Consider the following 17,436-nt stretch of genomic DNA (forward strand, 5'->3'; position numbering starts at 1 on the left):
TAAATTTTAAACAAAATTGCTGGTTCCTTTCTATCTGAAACCAGATTTTCTTCAAATGGGGCTGTTAGAATTTCTGGATTGTTCTTGTCTGAATTGCTATTCTTATTTTCCCCTAGGTTCACTAAGGTGTTGTGGTAGAGGAGACAAAAATAGAAGAAAAAGAAAAAAGGGAGAGGGAATCCAAACAAGGAAGCCCAGATAGCAAATAGTGGAGAATTTGTCTTTTTCTCAAGAATTTCTGTGCTACTCCCTGAAGTTTTTATTTGCAATCAATATCTGCTTTATGTTCATATAATATTAATTTTAGAGTTGGTATTTTCTAATTTAGCACCCAGAAAAAATCACTTAGGAGAAATCACAAGGTCCCCATTTTTGGCCACATCAAGCTGAAATTTTCATACCTTAGTAGATACTTGCAAATTAAGCTGTAGGATTATTAATGATGAGTTGGTGTCTTTGGGGCTTGTTAATCTTAAAGGTACGATTTCTTATGTTAATTTTAGTTTTCTTTGTATATCTCCCAAGTCTGAAAAAATTTCTAGGGCTAATGTGTTGTGGGTACAAGTGTGCTCCTCTGGGTTGAGCTCCAAGGAAATTTTACCTCCCAAGTCATTTCAAACGCTCTTACATGTCTCAGTTTCTCTCCCTGGTAGCCTAAAACAGCCATGAAGACTCAGAGCACTAAGTAATCAGCCTGTATATGCATATCCCAAAATAAGTCAATTTTTTTTAAATAAATAAATTTTTATTAATTTTAATGGGATGACATCAATAAATCAGGGTACATATAGTCAAAGAAAACATGTCCAGGTTATCTTGTCATTCAATTCTGTTGCATACCCATCACCCAAAGTCAGATTGTCCTCCATCAACTTTTATCTATTTTTCTTTGTGCCCCTCCCCTTCCCCCTCTCCCTCATTCCTTCCCCCTGCCCTTCATAACCACCACACTCTTGTCCATGTCTCTTAGTCTCATATTTATGTCCCACCAATGTGTGGAATCCTGCAGTTCTTGTTTTTTTTTTTTTTGTTTTGTTTTGTTTGGTTTGGTTTTTTACTTATTTTATTCCATATAATGTTATCCAGATCCCACCATTTGTTGTAAGTGATCCGATGTCATGATTTCTTATGGCTAAAATGTATACCATGGTGTATATGTGCCACATCTTCTTCATCCAGTCTTCTTTTTTTTTTTTTTTTTTACAGTGATTAAGGTCTTTAAGCAAACTCTTGGCCAGTACAGCAAGAATCCATAAAAGAGTAGTGTCCTTAACATGTTCACCAAGTCCAAGTTGGCCCCAACACCATGCCAAATCCCTGAAAATACATCCCAACCCCAGTTTATCTGTTAGGAGCTGTCCCAAGAAGCAGGAGTCCAGGAAAAGTCGACCTCCAGGAAAAGTCCGCATGGCACTGGAATTGTCACAATTCTATATTTTGCAGCTCATGTTCAAGTCCCAATGACCGCTGCTTCTAGCTGGTAATGATTCAGGTAGACTGAAAAAGCCATCTGCAGCATGTGTGGAGATGGAGCTTCTGTTCTCCTCTGCCTGGAGAGATGAGACCAGGTTGCTTTTCCCTGGAGCTCTGCTTCTGTGGCTTGGCAAAGAGAACCTTGAAATACACTAAGCTGGGTGGCAAAGGTAGATTCATAATAGAAGTTGGCAAAAGGGGGAAAGAGAGCTCTAAATTAGGAGTAGGTCCCAGCCTGAAATATGAGTGGGGCATTGAGGTAGGAGGAATAAAGGAAACACTATATATTAAACAAAGCAGCAGAAAATAGGACTACCAACACCCACAACAGAGATTTTTTTTTTGTATTTTTCTGAAGCTAGAAATGGGGAGAGACAGTCAGACAGACTCCCGCATGCGCCTGACCGGGATCCACCCGGCACACCCACCAAGGGGCGACACTCTGCCTACCAGGGGGCGATGCTCTGCCCCTCCAGGGCATCGCTCTGTTGTGACCAGAGCCACTCTAGCACCTGGCGCAAAGGCCAAGGAGCCATCCCCAGCGCCCGGGCCATCTTTGCTCCAATGGAGCCTTGGCTGCGGGAGGGGAAGAGAGAGACAGAGAGGAAGGAGAGGAGGAGGGGTGGAGAAGCAGATGGGCACTTCTCCTGTGTGCCCTGGCCAGAAATCGAACCTGGGACTTCTGCACGCCAGGCCGACGCTCTACCACTGAGCCAACCGGCCAGGGTCACAACAGAGATTTTTGAGGGAAGAATAAAAAACCTGACTATTCAGGCAAGACATAGTTAAGTGGCCCTTGTGCAAATGAGATCAGTTTACCTGATTCTTGTAAGAAATACCCTAGGTTCATCCACAGTGTCATAGATGGGGCCGACGGCTCTGGGCACCTTCAGCCTTCAGTGGCAAACCCCAGCATTCTGGGCAAGGTTAGGTCATAGGTGGCTGGAACAGGGCTGGAAGAGGCTGAACCCTCCCTTAGAGTAGCAAGGGGGAAGCCTATCTTCCAGTGTCTCTGTTTTCTCACAGCAGAGGCATGTAAGTCTGGCAGGCTTTAACTCAATGACCTTCCTTTCCACTATTGAAGCAGGACCCAGATGGAATCCTATGAGACTCCTTTGGGGTGTTGGAGCCTTTAAGGGTGTATCCTAAAAGCTGGTAGTTCCCCTGATCTCTATTGGGCTTTTTCTGCCTCTTGGTGTCTTAAAAGCCATGCTCAGAATATCTCGCTGAGGGGTTTGAGGATCCCCATCCACCTATATAAATTTTTAACATATATCTGAGGCTCTTTGGAAAAAGACAAAACAGTGTTATTAGCTGGATCAAATAAAGAAGGTAGTAGTTTGCAGGAGAAAAAGATTTGGCTTCTCCTGTTCATCAGCATTCAAAAGAAAGTCCCATAGAAGTTCCAGGATATGACTACCCCCTTTTAAATTTTTTTAAAATTGACCTTAAAATATTTGTTGGGTACACTTTAATAATACCTTAACTTTAAAGATTGTAAGAATGACAAAATACAGTAAATGCTTTTGCTCCATATGCAGGAGCATTTTCAGTTTAACAAGTTTAGAAAATCCAATAATAGAACAATGCATACACACAATGAGCTATAACATGCTTAGCAGCCTTTCCTGTTCTGACAGAGGTTACTATAAATCCAGAATATGTATCCACTCTAACGTGGACATAGGACTGTTTGCCAAATGAAGGTATATGTGTAACATCCACTTGCCAAAGTTGTCCTGGTAGGGGTCCTTGAGGGTTAACTCCAAATGAAGGGGCAGATTGTAGTATAGGACCCCTTGGACAGGATTTCGTAATCTGCTGTGCTGCTTCCAGAGAAAGTTGAAACTGTTTCCACAAGGCTGCAGTGTCCTGGTGATGAATAGTATGAGACTGAATTGCTCGATCTGTCATGGTTGCTCCAAATAATTTTCTTTTGGGTAACTTGATCAACAAGGGCATTCTTAGGCCCTGGCCAGTTGGCTCAGTGGTAGAGCATCGGCATGGCATGCAGGAGTCCCGGGTTTGATTCCCAGCCAGAGCACACAGAAGAAGCGCTCATCTGCTTCTCCACCCCTACCCCTCTCCTTCCTCTCAGTCTCTCTCTTCCCCTCCTGCAGCCAAGGCTCCACTGGAGCAAAGCCACCCCGGGCACTAAGGATGGCACCATGGCCTCTGCCTCAGGTGCTAGAATGGCTCTGGTTGCAACAGAGCAACACCCCAGATGGGCAGAGCATCCCCCCCTGGTAGGTGTGCCAGGTGGATCCTGGTCAGGCGCATGCGGGAGTCTGTCTGTCTGCCTCCCCATTTCCAACTTCAGAAAAATACAAAAAAAAAAGAAAGAAAGAAAAAGAAAAAAAAGGGCATTCCCTTGTGCTAAAGCTCCAGAAAGCATGGAGTGAGCTCAAGTATGTAATATAAATCATGGAGCTTTATGTTGACATACAAGTCTTTGAAGAAAGAGGAACTGCTGAAGTAGTTCATCAGCATTTTTCCCTAAGACCACAGTCTTTATAGTGGAAACACCATAAGTAAATATTTGCTGTCTGTATATAGATTAAAGGGGGAATATGGCAAATGCTGAAAAGCCATGATAATGTCATATAATTCTAGACTTTGAGCTGATTTTAAGTTGACAGTTTCAGTATAAAGTTGTCCATTAATTTGCAAGAGCGATTTGTCATTTAGTGGAAGTTTCCCAGAGCCATTGTAGTTGATCCTTTGAAAAAAGGAATAACAATAATTTTGAGACTCAAAACCTCTGAGCTGTAAGGTTGCCTATGCCCCTTGATAATCCAGGAGGCAACAAGATCAAAATATGGAAGTGTATTCCATGGGCTATTAGATGGTTCAATGTGCCCAAGCTGTAGCTGCTCTTGTACCAATTGAGCAGCTGCCCTAAGTCTCTCCTGAGAGAGAGGCCATTGGTCTACCCATACAGGATTATCAGATTTCCAAGTAAGTGGGTCTGCACAATGCATTATTGAGGTAGAAGGAGCTACCAAGACCCCTATGCTAAATTTTGATATCCTAATCCATACCTTCTGGTATTGGGTGCCACTTCTATGGGGGTGAGGATTCCTCTCTGTTCTCTCCCTAGTCCCTTGGTGGGCAAAAATCCCCAATCAAGCATCTGAGTACTGACTAAACCATTAGGACTGACAAGCAACGCTCCCATATTTTTCAAAACATCTCTACCGCACAAATTAACTGGTCATCCAGGGAGCACATAAGGCTTAAAAAAATCCAGAATGACCTTCTTAATCTTCCCAATGTAGAAAACTAGAACTTTGTTGAGGGGATTTACTCTGCCCTATACCTTGTAATTCTCCGGCTGCTGCATGAGTAGGCCAGGAAGGAGGCCAATGTAGCTTAGCAATAACAGATACATCAGCTCCAGTATCTAAAAGTCCTTTAAATTTATGCTCATGTATTGTTAGTTCCATTTCAGGGAATTCCTGACCTTTATTTTAAATACAATTGGCAAAATCAGAGGAGCCAAATCACCAATTTGCTTGGGGCCCCTTTTGCAGGATGTGGCCTGAGAAGCAGAATTAGCATTCTTACACGATTCTTCTGTCTGAATTAGCTGTGAGACACATTCTTTTTTTTTTATTAATTTTGATGTGGTGACATTGATAAAATTGTCTTCTGTCAACTTCTAACTGGTTTTCTTTGTGCCCTCCCCTCCTTCAACGGCCTCCCTCTCCCTGTAATCCCAACACTGTTGTCCATGTCTCTGATTCTCATTTTTATGTCCCATCTATGCATTGGTTCATATAGTTCTTAGTTTTTTTCTGATTTACTTATTTCACTCCGTATAATGTTATCAAGGTCCATCCATGTTATTGTAAATGATCCGATGTCATCATTTTTTATGTCTGAGTAGTATTCCATAGTACATATGTACCAAAGCTTTTTAATCCACTCGTCCTCTGACGGACACTTGGGCTGTTTCCAGATCTTCGCTATTGTGAACAATGCTGCTATAAACATGGGGGTGCATTTCTCCTTCTGGAACCGTTCTATGGTGTCCTTGGGGTATATTCCTAACAGTGGTATAGCTGGGTCAAAAGGCAGTTTGATTTTTAATTTCTTGAGGAATCTCCATACTGTTTTCCACAGTGGCTGCACCAGTCTGCATTCCCACCAGCAGTGCAGGAGGGTTCCCTTTTCTCCATATCCTCGCCAGCACTTATTCTGTGTTGTTTTGTTGATGAGCACCATTCTGACTGGTTGTGGTTTTAATTTGCATTTCTCTAATTATTAGTGATGTTGAGCATTTTTTCATATGCCTATTGGCCATCTGTGTGTCCTCTTTGGAGTAGTGTCTATTCATTTCTTTTGCCCATTTTTTGATTGGATTGTTTGTCTTCCTGGTATTAAGTTTTACAAGTTCTTTATAAATTTTGGTTATTAACCCCTTATAAGATGCATTGTCAAATATATTCTCCATTGTGTAGTTTGTCTTTTTATTCTGTTCTTATTGCCTTTAGCTGTGCAGAAGCTTTTTAGTTTGATAAAGTCCCATTTGTTTATCCTGTCTTTTATTTCACTTGCCTGTGAAGACAAATTAGCAAATATGTTGCTGCGAGAGATGTCAGAGAGCTTACTGCCTATGTTTTCTTCTAAGATGCTTATGGTTTCATGGCTTACATTTAAGTCTTTTATCCATTTTGAGTTTATTATTGTGAATGGTGTAAGTCGGTGGTCTAGTTTCATTTTTTTGCAGGTAGCTGTCCAATTTTCCCAACACCATTTGTTGAAGAGGCTGTCTTTACTCCAATGTATGCTCTTAACTCCTTTGTCAAATATCAGTTGTCCATAAAAGTGTGGGTTTATTTCTGGGTTCTCAGTTCTGTTCCATTGATCTATGTGCCTGTTCTTATGCCAGTACCAGGTTGTTTTGAGTACAATGGCCTTATAATATAACTTGATATCCCGAAGTGTGATACCTCCTGCTTTATTCTTACTTTTCAAGATTGCTGAGGGTATTTGTGTTCTCTTTTAGTTCCATACAAATTTTTGTAATATGTGTTCTATATCTTTGAAGTAAGTCATTGGTATTTTAATCGGTATTGCATTGAATTTATAAATTTCTTTGGGTAATATAGACATTTTAATGATGTTTATTCTTCCTAACCATGAGCATGATATATGCCTCTACTTGTTTGTATCTTCCCTGATTTCTTTTATCAATGTTTTATAATTTTCCGAGTATAAGTCTTTAATCTCCCTGGTTAAATTTATTCCTAGGTACTTTATTTTTTTGGTTGCAATGGTAAAGGGGATTGATTCCTTAATTTCTCTTTCTGACAGTTCATTGTTAGTGTATAAAAATGCTTCTGATTTCTGAGTATTGATTTTATATCCTGCCACCTTGCCGAATTCCTTTATCAGGTCTAGTAGTTTTTTGACTGAGACTTTAGGGTTTTCTATATACAATATCATGTCATCTGCAAATAATGATAGCTTTACTTCTTCTTTTTCAATTTGGATGCCTTTTATTACTTTTTCTTGTCTGATTGCTGTGGCTAAAACTTCCAGAAATATGTTGAATAAGAGTGATGAAAGGGGGCACCCCTGCCTTGTTCCTGAACTTAAGGAAATTGCTTTTAATTTTTGTCCATTGAGTATGATGTTGGCCATGGGTTTGTCATAGATGGCCTTTATCATGCTGAGGTATGTTCCCTGTATTCCCACTTTGCTGAGAGTTTTGATCATGAATGGGTGCTGGATTTTATCAAATGCTTTTTCTGCATCTATTGAAATTATTATGTAGTTTTTCTCCTTCCTTTTGTTTATATGATGAATCACATTGTTTGATTTGCGAATATTGTACCAGCCTTGCCTCCCAAGAATAAATCCCATTTGATCATGGTGTATGATTTTTTTAATATATTGTTGGATCCGGTTTGCTAATATTTGTTGAGGATTTTTGCATCAAATTCATCAGGGATATTGGCCTATAATTTCCTTTTTTTGTGTTTTCTTTGCCTGGCTTTGGAATCAGAATTATGCTCGCCTCATAAGAGAAGCTTGAAAGTCTTCCTTCCTCTTGAATTTTTTGAAATAGCTTGAGAAGGATAGGAGTTAGTTCTTCTTTGAATATTTGATAGAATTGACTTGTGAAGCCATCAGGCCCAGGACTTTTCTTTTTTTGGAGTTTTTTGATAGCTGTTTCAATCTCATTTGTTGTAATTGATCTGTTTAGGTTTTTCTGATTCTTCCAGATTAATTTTTGGAAGATTATATGTTCCAAGGAATTTGTCCATTTCATCTAGGTTGTGTAGTTTTTTTGGCGTACAGTTCTTCATGGTATTTTCTTAGAATCCTTTGTATTTCTGTTGTGTCAGTTGTTATTTCTCCACTCTCATTTCTAATTTTATTTATTTGAGTCCTCTCTCTTTTTTTCTTGGTGAGTCTGGTTAAAGGTTCATCGGTCTTGTTTACCTTTTCAAAGTACCAGCTCCTGGTTTTATTGATCTTCTGTATTGTTTCTTTAGACTCTATGTCATTTATTTCTGCTCTGATCTTTATTATTTCCTTCTTTCTACTAGGTCTGGGCTTTACTTGCTGTTCTTTTTCTAGTTCTTTTAAATGTAGGGTCAAGTTGGTTATTTGAGCTTTTGCTAGCTTCTTGAGGTATGGCTATAATGCTATAAACTTCCCTCTCAGGACTGCTTTTGTTGTGTCCCATAAATTTTGATTTGATGTATGCTCATTATCATTTGTTTCTAGGAATTTTTTAATTTCTTCTTTGATCTCATTGTTTACCCATTTATCATTTAATAACATGCTATTTAGTTTTCAAGTGTTTGAATATTTTTCAGTTTTTCTGTTGTGGTTGATTTCTAGTTTCATGCCATTGTGATCAGAGAGAGTGCTCGATATGATTTCAATCTTCTTAAATTTGTTGAGACCGCTTTTGTGCCCTAACATGTGGTCTATTCTAGAGAATGTACCATGAGCACTTGAAAAGAATGTATATTCTGCTGTGAAAGGTTCTAAAGATATCTATTAAATCAAGTTAATCTAGTGTGTCCTTTAAGTCTACTGTTTCTTTATTAATTTTCTTTCTTGAGGATTTATCTAGTGATGTTATTGGGGTAATGAAATCTTCTACTATTATAGTATTGCTGTGGATCTCGCCCTTTAAATTCATTAAAGTCTGCTTTATATATTTAGGTGCTCCTATATTTGGTGCGTAGATAACTTTGATGGTTATATCTTCCCGTGAGATTGCTCCCTTTATTATTATGTAGTGACCTTCTTTATCTCTAACTATAGACTTTGTTTTAAAGTCCATTTTGTCTGATATAAGTATTGCTACCCCAGCTTTTTTAAAATTTCCATTTGCATGAAAAAAATTTTTTCCATCCTTTTACCTTCAGTCTATGTGCATCTTTTGTTTTAAGGTGTGTCTCTTGTAGACAGCACATGTATGGGTCCTGTTTTCTTATCCAAGCAGCTATCCTATGTCTTTTAATTGGATCATTTAATCTATTTACATTTAAATTTATTATTGATATGTAGTTGTTTATTGCCATTTTATTCTTTAAAACTGTATTCCTCTTTTGCTATATTTTTTCCCACTTTGATCTGTTTACAACAGGCCCATTAATATTTCTTGCAGCATTGGTTTGGTTGTAATGAATTCTTTGATTTTTTTTTTGTTTGTTTGTTTGTTTTTTGTCTGGAAAGCTTTTTATTTCTCCTTCAATTTTAAATGATAGCCTTGCTGGATAAAGTAGTTTTGCTTGTAGGCTCTTGTTCTGCATTACATTGACTATTTCTTGCCATTCCCTTCTGGCCTCAAGTGTTTCATTGAGAAGTCATATATCATTCTTATGGGGGCTCCTTTGTAGGTGATAGCCTTCTTTTCTGTAGCAGCTTTTAATATTTTCTCTTTATCGCTTAGCTTTGGTATTTTAATTATGATGTGTCTTGGTGTAGGTCTTTTTGGGTTTCTCTTTAATGGAGTACTCTGTGCTTCTTGAACTTGTGAGAACCTTCCTTGCTTCAATTTAGGGAAGTTTTCAGCTATGATTTGATTGAATATAGTTTCTATCCCTTGTTCTTTTTCTTCTTCTTTAGGAACCCCTATGATGCAAATCTTATTTCTCTTCATGTTGTCACAGAGCTCTCTCAGAGTTTCCTCAGACTTTTTGAATCTCTTCTTTTTTCTGCTTTGCTTTTGTGCCTTTGTTCATCTTGTCCTCCAACTCACTGATTCGATCCTCAGGTTCTTCCGTCCTGCTTTTAATTCCTTCCATTGTGGTCTTCATTTCTGATATTGTATTTTTCATCTCCGACTGATTCTTTTTTAATATTTCAATGTCCTTTTTTATACTTGCTATCTTTTTATTTAGGTGTTTGTAATGACCATCCATTGTTGTTCTAAGATCCCTAAGCATCCTAACAATCATTATTCTAAACTCTTCATCCAGCAGTTTGGTTATTTCTATATCACTCATTTCCTTTTCTGGAGATTTCTCTTGTGGTTTCATTTGGATTGCACTTCTCTGTCTTATCATTATGTCTGTGTGTTTGGGTGTGTTGTTTGTAGGGCTGGTTGAGTCTAGGTTTGGTGTTGTCTGCCTCCACTTTTCAGTTGTGTTATTTATAGGCCTTCTTGGGTTGGCATCAGCTGTTATTTGTAATCCACTTTCCGATTTGGGCTGCTTTGAAGTCTTGATTTTTTTGTTTTCTTCTCACTTGTAGTCTTGTTTACCATTCTCAGCAGGGGGTTTATTTAAAACTGTATCCAGCAATGCAATGGGTGTAACCTGAGACTCTGAAGGCCTCATCTGCCAGTTACTCTCTCTGGGGGCGGGGTACTTTCTCCACTTCCGTAGGGAGAGGTGTATCTCAGGTCTCCATGGAGAACTGAGTTATTGTCCCTCCTCCCCACTTCTTGTTTTCAGCTGTGTCTTGTTGAGCTGATTGGAGCTGGAGAGATGTCTGGAGATGTATGATCCAGAAGCACTTTAGTCTTGTGTTATGTGTGAGGTTGTGAGTCGGGGGTGCAAAGACGAAATCATCAAGGACTAGCAAAGGACCACCGCTTGCTCAGGCAAATGGCCCTGAGTTCATGCTGTGTCCTAATTTTATTCACAAGATTTCAAAAAGCTTGTTTACTGAGAAATTGGCATAACATCAAGTGTAACTTTTACTTAAAGATACATGGAGTGCACCTGCAAGATAGCTTAGTAACAACATAATATCAGAAGACAATAATTGCTATTGCTTCTATGGATCCCATAACATTCCTCTCCTTATCTTAAGGGATAACCTTGGAAAGTACAGAAATCTTATGAGAATGTTTTACTGAGTAAAGCCCAGCAACTGCCTTCAGTCACATAGATCTGTTTCAGTGACCTGCCTTCAAGTCACCAAACAGTTCTCTTGGCAAAACATTCTTTTCTTGTTGGCTGTGTTCCCATCCAAGGCCATGCAATGGGTTATTTCACTGCATATGTGGAAGGATCAATCCCTCCCCAGATATGGGCACCTCCAGCACTGGATGAGTCAGCTTCTCAGGTCCTCACATGCATTCCTCTGCCAGTCACCATCTGTCTCTCTCTCTCCCCTTTCCTCTTGGAAGATAAGCCAGCCCTTTCAACACACCTCATTCCCAGGTCCCCAGGCAAGTGGCTGTGATGGATATTTACTACTCGTTTCCTTGGAATGAGAGCCCTTTTGGGCTCTCAGCCTCACACCCCCTTTGTTCCTGTAAGCAGGGAAGACTCACCGCTCCTTGGCGCTCCCTACCAGGCTCAGTGTGGCTTCTTCTTTGCTCCTTGGTTTTTGAGAGCTAGTCTTGTTATCCAGAGTTGGTTTTTCACGCTGTTTGTTCCTAAATTAATTTGTAATCCAGTTTGGTGGTGTCAGCTGGGAGACTGTGCATCTGCCTACTCTGCTTCCATCTTCAGCCCAAGAGCTTGTTTTTTGAAAAAATTAACAAGATTGACAAACCTTTAAGCAAACTCATCAGGGAAAAATTAAAGAGAGGACCCAAATAAATAAAATTAAAACTGAAAGTGGAAAAGTAACAACAGACATCACAGAAATACAAAAAATTTTAAGAAAATACTATGAAGATTTGCCATAAAATTGTTTTAATATGGCTATCCAATTTTCTCAGCACCATTTATTAAAGAGGCTTTCTCTTCTCCATTCTGTGTTTATGGCTCCTTTGTTGTGAACTATTTGCCCATATACATATGGTTCTGTTTCTGGGTTCTCAATTCCATTGTTCTGAGTGTTTGTTTTAATGCCAATATCATGCTGTTTTGATTATTGTTGTTCTTTAATAGTGTGATACCTTCACATTTGTTCCTTTTTCTCAGATGGCTTTGACTATTTGAGATATTTGTGGTTTCATACAAATCTGATCACTTTTTGTTCTTTTTCTTAAAAAATGACATTGGGATTTTGGTGGGTCTTGCATTTTATCTGTATATTGCTTTGGGAAATAAGGACTTTTTGGCCCTGGCCAGTTGGCTCAGAGGTAGAGCATTGGCCCAGTGTGTGGAAATCTCAGGTGTGATTTTCAGTCAGGGGACCAAGGAAAAGTGATCATTTACTTCTTTAGCCATCACTCTTTTCTCTCTTTCTCTCTCTCTTCTACTCCTGCCATCATGGCTCAAGTGGTTTGAGTGAGTTGACCTTGGGTGCTGGGGATGGCTTTATGACCTCATCTCAGGCGCCAAATTGGCTCAGTTTCAAGGTATAGAACAACACCCAAGATGCGTAGATCATTGCCTCCTATTGAGTTTGCCAAGTGGATCCCAGTTGTGGTGCATGTGGGAGTCTGTCTCTGCCTCCCTGTCTCTCACACAAAACTAAATAAATAAGGTCCTTTGAACTATGTTGATTTTTTTAATCCATAAAAATGAAATACTTTCCATTACATTGTGTCTTTTTCAATCTCTTTTAGTAGTGCTCTAAAGTTTACATTATATAGGTCTTTCATATTTTTTTTGTTTATTCCAACATATTTTATTCTTTTGGTTCCAACTGCAAAAGGTATTTGTTGTTTCATTTCTTTCTGTGAAATTTCAATTTAATATATACAAATGCATTGCATTTGTGTACATTGATTTTGTATCATGCAAATTTACTGTATTTTTATTGTTTTTAATTTTTTTTTAATGGAGAATATAAGGTTTTCTAAATACAGAATCATGTTATCTGCAAAAAGCGACACTTTTACTTTGTTATTCCAAATTTGGGACCCTTTTATTTTTGTCTTTTAGCTGAATGCTTTGCCTAGAACTTCCAGAACTATGATGAATAAGAGTGGTGGGACTGTATTTTAAAGAAAAAGCATTCAGTTTTTCACCATTGAGTATGACATTAGCTGATGGTTTGTCATATATGGCCTTTATTATGTTGAGAAACTTTTCTTCTATACTCATTTTATTGAGTGTTTTAATTATAAGTGATGTATCTTATCAAGTGCTTTACCTGCATCTATTGATAAGATCATGATTTTTATCCTTCATTTTCTTAATGAGCTGTATTATATTGCTCAATCTGTCTATGTTGAAACATCCTTGTGTCCCTGGAATAAACCCCAATTGACCAGAATGTATTATTTTTATAATGTATTGTTGTATTTTATTTGGTAGCATTTTGTTTAAGAGATGTGAATCCCTGTATTCATCAGTGATATTGGTCTGTACTTTTTTATTTGTTTGTTTGAGGTTTTGTTGGGTGTTTTTTTTTTTTTGTTATCAGTGTTATGTTGGTCTTGAAAATAAGTCAGAAAGCGTTACATCTTCTTAAATTATATTCTTTGAAGAATTTTGTTATCAAATATTTCTTTTTCTTTATGCTTTTTTAGGTGAGAGTGAGGGGACAATGAGGCAGACTCCCACATGCACCCTGATGAGTATCCAACTAGAAACCCCTATAGCAACCATGGTCCAGCACCAACTTATTTTTTAGCACCTGAATGTGAAGTCTATGGTGGGTGAATTGAAGTTGCTTGCTTTTAGGAGAGTAGTAACATTGAAGGGGTATTTCAAGACTAATTCAGCAGAGTAAAGTGGAAGCACAGAGGAGTGGAAACATGATGAAAAAAACTGGAAGTCTATATTCAGTCATGTCAGCATGTAGTGAAATGGCGCCAACTTAGTGGAACCAGAAGAGAAGTGGATGAACAGATCTTGGTAGTTGGTTGGTTGTGATGGGAAGAGAAAAAAGTAAAAGATGCCTTTGTGTGTGACAAAGCTGGCAGCCACCATGCCTGTGGACAGGTCCTTGACTGGCACAATTCAGTCTTGGGGCTTGGCAAAACCAGAGTTTTCAGGGGAGTGATGTAACTACTGAGTTACCTGGGCTGCTCTGTAGTCCCAATTGTGGCTTATGAAACTTAGGTGGGAGGAGGTGATTGGAAATGAAAGGAAGACTTTATGCATATTATTCAGGTCAATTCAGGTCTTTCTGGAACATCCTGGGAAGATGGAGAAGAGAAGGTGCCTTCCTCTCTTTGCTCCAGTGCACTCATTTCAGACGGCTCACTTGTCTGATTAACCACAGCCCCTTCAGCTCCCCCAGCACCTGAAGATTGGACAGCTGCTGCCTCCTGATCAGCCAAACGTGGTAGGTGTAGTTTTACTATGATGTAGATTCCTTGTGACCTTCTCCTTGCTCTCTTCACTCAATGAGTGAAGTAGAACTTAAAAAAATATATATTACTGGTAAATAATAAAAAATAAACATAGAAAGTGTAAGAGAATAAATAGATAAACACATGTGGCTCACATTTTTGTTCCTGTGCTGTTAGGCTCATCATGACTTCTTAATGTTCTGCTTTCCTGGTAGAAGTCAGTTTTCTCATCTTGGGGGTTCTCTTAGCCTGACCCTGGTCTCTTTTTTTATAATGTGCACCGTTTGCAGGCCCAAATCCATATTCCTTGATTAAACAAGGAGATTAAATATTTAAAGTGCAAATGACCCTCCTACACTCACAACTGTGATCACTGCTGTCAGACCCATGTGCTCCTTGTCCCATGCTTCTTTATCTCATCACACTTATTCTCCAGGGTAGAGCAGAAAAGAAGGCTGTTTTTTGCTACTCTTTCTCAGAAAAATCTTCTCATTCCACAGTAGACCTCCCGTGGAATTCTGTTTTTAGTTTTTTGGAACTAGAACTTGGGAGTTCCTAGTTGTCTATTTCTTAAGAGCTCAAATTAGACTGATATATTGAGCATGTGAAGGATATTGAATCAAGGTTATTATATTGTCCCTCATAACCTCTGTCTTCTACAGAATTCTGAAGAACATTTTCATATAGTTTCAAAAGAACAATTAAAATAAGTCCAAATATTACAATTTTACGGGGTCAAAGTAGATTTCAAAATGATAAGAACATGGCCCTGGCCAGTTGGCTTAGCAACAGAACATTGGCCTGGTATGTAGAAGTCCCAGGTTTGATTCCAGGTCAGGGCACATAGAAGAAGAGAATGTCTGCTTCATTCCTCCTTCTCTCTTTCTTTCTCTCTTCCCCTTCCACAGCCATGGCTCAAATGATTTGACCAAGTTGGACCCAGGAACTTAGGATTGCTACAGGGCCTTGTATCAGGGGCTATGATAGCTTGGTTGCAGAGCAACAAAGCTGTGGCCCAAGATGGGCAGAGCATTGATCAGTAGGGGTCTTGCTGGGTAGATTCAAGTCAGGGTGCATGTGGGAGTTTGTCAATCTCCCTTTCTTTCACTTTATAAAAAACAAATTATAGAAACACATTAAATGGTGTGAGCTCGAATGGTGTAGTAAATCACTACCCTCTGACAACACTGTGAGGGCCTCAGAGTGTGGTTATTACTTTGCAAATCTGTAACCAAACTTTAATCCTTTCCCACTGAGTTGGCAATTCCACCAGCTTCCTTCAGTGTGCAAGGTGAATGGGGATTCACTTCCCTTTCTTCTCACTGTTGTGTTTGGGAAAGACTTCCTGACCCTTAAACCTCTCCTTTCCTTGGAGTATTGATTTACTTCGTTCAGGAATGAATTAGGGCTGAGCACGTGGACAGAAATCTGCAGTCCAGAAATAACCCAAGCACTGGCCTGTCCTCCCTGTATTTCCTCTCTTACCTATTATGGACCCCAGCCACTCCCAGGTGTCAGGGATGTAGCTGTAATGTTCATATCTGCTTTGTTTTGCTTTGTCACCATCCATTGTCATAAGCACACTTATATGTTCACTGTTAGTGTGTGTCTGTGTTTTTTGTATGTGTGTCTACTAAATTAATATTAGACATTTAACTTACTAAACTGAATACTGTGGAAGAGTTTCACAATGGATATCTTAACTTCTGAGTTGTGTATGTAGGCAGATTATATAATATATATGTGTTCCTTTGGCTTTCTTACTATCAAACAAATTTTTAACTCAACACTTTTTTAAAGTGCTTTTTATTTTCATCATTTGGAATAATAGTAACTTACAGAAAGCATAAATGCTCAGAATTTTCTGTTTCCTAGACTTGTACCTGAAAAATGATGAGAAATGGGATAGAATTTAAATCTGTTCTAGTGTCTTCAGGATTTCTCAAAGAAGACTTCAGAGTAGCCTGAACAGGCTGTGGCACAGTGGATAAAGCATTGAACTGGAACATGGAGGAGCCAGGTTCAAGACCCCAAGGTGCTAACTTCAGTGCAGCTCATCTTTTTGGGCAAGACTCGCCAGATTGAGCCTAAAGTTGCTGGTTGAGCAAGGGGTTACTTGCTCTGCTGTAGCCCCCCGGTCAATGCACATATGAAAAAGCAATCAATGAACAACTGAGGTGCCACAACCAAGAATTGGTGCTTCTCATCTTTCTCCCTTCTTATCTGCCTGTCCCTATCTGTCCTTCTCTCTGTCTATCTGTCTCTGTAACACACACACAAAAAAAACTGTGGAGTAGTCTTAAATGATATGGTCCCCCTACAGGTGTACAGTACTGATTGGGAAATCTCCATAAATAGTCACATTTTTATTAACAAGCAGTACAGATAGAAACACACATCTATACACACACACACATGTGCCCCTCAGAATCCTTAAAGTTGCTTGTGAGGCAGCCTGGCATCATTTTCAGTTCAGAAGGATGTGAGCCTCTAACTCTTCACTAGCTATTATGTCAAGTCATATGAAATCTACAGGAAACTCATTTTTATTACCTTTATTTGGTCTTCTAGAAGGTTTTGTTGCACTCAATTGTTTGTTGAACTAACAACTCAACAAACTGAGCTGAACTCTTGCTAAAAGAGTCAGACTGTAATTGAGGGTGACAGTTTCAGTGTCTTTGTTCCTGAAAATAAAAACATAAACTTCCTGATAGTATTCACTTATAGGATCTTACTATTACTTGTAGAGACTTTAATAGCAGCACAATGTCCAAAGAGTCTAGAATCTCAGAGATGTCGACCAAACTTGCATTAGTAATTTATTAGCTGGTCACTTCACCTCAACTCTAAACTGTTATGATGCTGGAAAAAGAGCCATGATGTTGTGGGGTCCATAAAAGAAAAAAACTAGAATTCTTTAATAAACATCAAAGAAGAAACCTGAGTTTGATTGTGGAAAAGCATGCAAGTACAGACCCTAAGTGCAAAGAAAGGTGTCAGAATATGATCTTATGAAATCATTCTCATCAAGATAAGTTTTTAGTACAGCTATCTTTCTTTCAGAATAATTTTTGCACCTTGATAATGGAGAAAGATCTACAGGAGAAATGAAAATGAGCATCACCAAAGAAATTGAATTAGCGTTTCTGATTTCCTTTATCTTAATGCCCAAGGCTGTGACTATGGATTGCTTTAAGCTCCCTAACTCTTGTTCCTTTTGCCTATATTCTCTAGACTTTTTACCATTTGTAATCAAATCACTGCCCAATGATTCGATAGGGACACCAGTGAACCAACAAAACCAAAATTATACAGTTATGGACTTTGGTTATTCACCTGTCGGG

Source organism: Saccopteryx leptura, chromosome 3, assembly GCF_036850995.1.
Source record: "Saccopteryx leptura isolate mSacLep1 chromosome 3, mSacLep1_pri_phased_curated, whole genome shotgun sequence".
Classification (NCBI taxonomy): Eukaryota; Metazoa; Chordata; class Mammalia; order Chiroptera; family Emballonuridae; genus Saccopteryx; species Saccopteryx leptura.